This window comes from Asparagus officinalis, chromosome 1, assembly GCF_001876935.1.
Source record: "Asparagus officinalis chromosome 1, Aspof.V1, whole genome shotgun sequence".
NCBI lineage: Eukaryota > Viridiplantae > Streptophyta > Magnoliopsida > Asparagales > Asparagaceae > Asparagus > Asparagus officinalis.
This window is the reverse complement of record NC_033794.1, coordinates 81,461,153-81,464,921: the sequence shown is the minus strand read 5'-3', so window position 1 is coordinate 81,464,921 and position 3,769 is coordinate 81,461,153.

Here is a 3,769-nt window from a genome sequence, read left to right as displayed (position 1 = left end):
TGAGAGTCATCAGATTGTAACTCCCGATGTTGATTATGAATGCTGTTGAATTAGAGCTTTCATCAGTTGTCGTGAAGGTCGTCAGATTATAACCTTCAGCGATCTATGTGAAAGTCTTCAAATTGTAGTCTTCTGGAAGTCGTCAGATTGTAACTTCCATCATTGGTGTTTGATGGGGAATCAGCTATTTTTTTTAGACAGCCTACAGAACCCCCTCCAAAGTTTTCGAAAGTTCGCGGTTGACTGGGATGAATTTTCGAAACACTTTGGAACCCAAAAATTTTGTTGATCAAATGTATCTTATCGCAGATGGAGTGGAGCATCTTTGTTGACTTCTTCATTCTCTTTTGGTTCATCCGTAATGATTTGGGCTTTAGCTTGTTTGACTAGTTTCATCATCTTCAGGGGAGTTGGACATTTCTGGACTTAAGACAGATCTATTGCCATAGACGAAGAGAGCCACGAACCTGTATAAGAAGGACTTTATCCCCAGCTTAGTCAGAAGGATGGCCTCGGAGGGATTTACTTCATCTTCTTTCTCGATCAACTTATCTGGGGTTATTGCTTGGAATATTAACCCCTTTAAAAGGGTTAATTATGTGATAGGCTGAGGTTGGTCACCAGAACGCATGTCTAAATTATGCGTTCTGCTGTTTAAACGTGAGGGTGCGTTCGGAAATCAAAACCCCCTTTTTTGAAAACGCGAGAATCACGTTTCGGGTGAGATTTGCCTAAAATCCCGCTTCGATTTGACAGCTATAGCTGTGTATAAATGGGTTATTGAGGTCAAATCAAAACGTCATTCGACTTTTCCCCTTTTTACTCGATTTCTAAACAGGGCTCCTGTTCATCTTCTCCAGCGCTTCAACGGAGGAAAGGATCCGTTCCTAAATACTTCGCCCGTCTTCGTCTTCCTTGCCACGGTTGCCATGGGACCTAAGAAGAAAATAGCTTCCAAATCGAAGATCGCCGAAGCTCAGGGTGCTTCTTTAGCTAGAACCTCTGGGGACGATCAAATCCCCACGCCTTCGTCGCTGGTTTCTTCAACTAATGGTAAGATTGAACCATTGGAAGTTGTTTTGATAGATCTCACGTCCCTTACCCCTGATTGACGATCTGTATTTAAGCTCAAGAGATAATTCTGGGCTATAGATCTCACGTCCCTTACCCCTGATTGACGATCTGTATTTAAGCTCAAGAGATAATTCTGGGCTGGTAATCGATTTCAAGAAAACAAGAGATAATTCTGGGCTGGTAATCGATTTCAAGAAAATGCATGGCCAGCTCCATCGTTCATAAAATTTTAACGCAGGTTTAGACCCTGCGTTTAAAATCTTGGAGGTATGTTGAGACCCCGTGTTCGAGAATCTGAACGTAGGTCTAAACCTTGCGTTCAAAATTAGATGCAGGTTAGGACCCTGCGTTCAAGAATCCGAACACGGGTCTAAACCTTGCGTTTAAAAAATTTAGATGCAGGTTAAGACCCCACGTTCGAGAATCCGAACGCGGGTCTAAACCTTGCCGTCAAAAAATTTAGGTGCAGGTTAAGACCCCGCGTTCGAGAATCCGAGCGCGGGTCTAAACCTTGCGTTCGAAAAATTTAGATGCAGGTTAAGGCTCTGCATTAAATGATCTGGATGCAGGTCTGAGACTTCTTCTGACTAACTTTTCTACTTACAGTATGCTACTCCAGTGAGCCTCTTTCCTTCAACTATTACTTCGGTCATGCGGGAGGTGCGGTGAAGAATACAATCTTCAGTTTTGCCTTCGAGTATCCAATATTCCAGGACACCCACAAAGAGCGGGCGAAACTCATCACTCAGGCTTTTCCTGAGACTCTCAGGTCTTTGGCTACGGATGCCAAATTTGAAACTGCAGAGCGTGAGATTTTGAAGAAGCCATCCTTCCTATTCGGGGATTCTGTAAAAATGGACCCCAAGCGGATATCCGAGGGGAATTACAAATGGCTGAAGGTCGTCAACGACCGTCGTCTTTGTCTTCCCAATTTGGAGCGGATGTGGCCGATCTCTTATTATCAGTGCGCTTCTATCCCGCGGTCAATGAATTGGGAACTTGTTCAGGACCAAGGCGGTGTTGCTACGGGGCACATCACTCATCGGGGTACTCATCCCGCTGGTTTCAATAATTTTATGGCTTTGAAGCCAGGTAGCCAGGTTTATTCTAAAAAGAGCACCCTGTCGGAGAGCCTGCTAAGTTGGCGGAGGTGTTTATTAGAACATTTATTTCTGTCAAATGAGAGTTCCCTGCTCGGGATTTCAGGGCCCCTACTTGGGTTCACTCCAGTGATGCGGACTGGTGGGCCCGGATGATAAATTTCGTCTTGGAGGAACTAGAAGAACCTTTGAGAATTTCGGATTTGAGAGTTCCAATAATGGCCACTCGATATGGCATTCCTCCGAATTACAGCGGACTCTTCGCTATGCTGGAATTCTACAACCCTCACACCGGCACCTTTTTCACCCCAGTTGGTGAACTGGGCTTCGCTCTCCACGAAATGTTTGAAATTTTTGGACTGTCTTTTGGAGAATTGCCTTATGAGGAGTTTGTTCCCGGAAGCAGGAAATTAGAGATTCTGAAAAATGGTGCTCCCGAAATCTACGACACTTACTGGGAATTGATGTGCCATTTCCAGATATGGGCGCAAATTACTGGGAAAAGAGCAAGCGGCGTGAAACAAGGACAGTGGGCGGAGTATCTTTTCTGAAATCTATGGGACAAGGAGGCTGAAGTGACTCGTTTAACTGCCAGTACCCTCGAAGAGATCACGGAACGCATCAATGATGCAACTTCTCACTACACTTGTGAGGTAGAAGAGGATGTTTTCCCAGCGTTCACCACATTTGAGAGCTTCCATTATCAGGCAGAAGTCCCAATCTCCGACATGGCTTTGTTTGCTGGTTTTCTAACTCTTTGGTTGAAGCGTTGTGTGGTACCCACAAGGCCAGTGGATGCTATTACAGTAGAAGTCTTGTATCCCGCCGTTCTTCTGGCTTACGGACGACCCTTGAACCTTCTTTCAGCCATGGTGTACTGTTTACAAAGTGGCTTGCGGGAACTATCTTTCGAGTTTGTTGCTGTCAAGAAATTGGACTCCGACGGGAAGACTGTCATTCAGACCCCAACTCCTCGGGTGCCGATGCCGTATATTTATTTGGTATCTTGGTTTGTGTTGTATTGCCCTCCGATAATGACGACTCCCGAATCAAGTGGCACTTCAGCTCCTCTTGTTCAGCAGTTAGAAACCTCTGAGTGGGCTGGTTGGTATCAAGTTAAATTCCGTGAAATATTAAGACGGGATTATAATTACGAGATTGCTTGCAAGTTTCCTGCTTTCGAAGGTGGCGCGTATGGAGAACTCCATCAAGACACTCCGGGACCGAATTCTTTCATCAAGATTAGCAGGGGTGCCTTTTGGTGGCTTATAAACATTCGTCCGGGCTATCTTATTTTTCGACAAGGGAGGAAATGCTTTATTGAGCCTTATCAGCCTTATCGCTTTTCTCGGCAATTTGGCTATGATCAGCTCTATGTTGGGAACCCAAACCCTACTCTTGCGTACACAGGTAATGTGTATGAAGGAGCAAGAGCTTGGTACTACTCAGTAGCTGGTTGTACCGGAGCAAAATTCCGACTGCCACATAAGACGCCCAATGCTCGTACTTCTTTGAGTTTTTGCACGTGGTACCAAGCTGCCTCTCAAATTTCAGCTTACAACATGAATACCTCTTGCTTGAAAGCCATCCGCAAA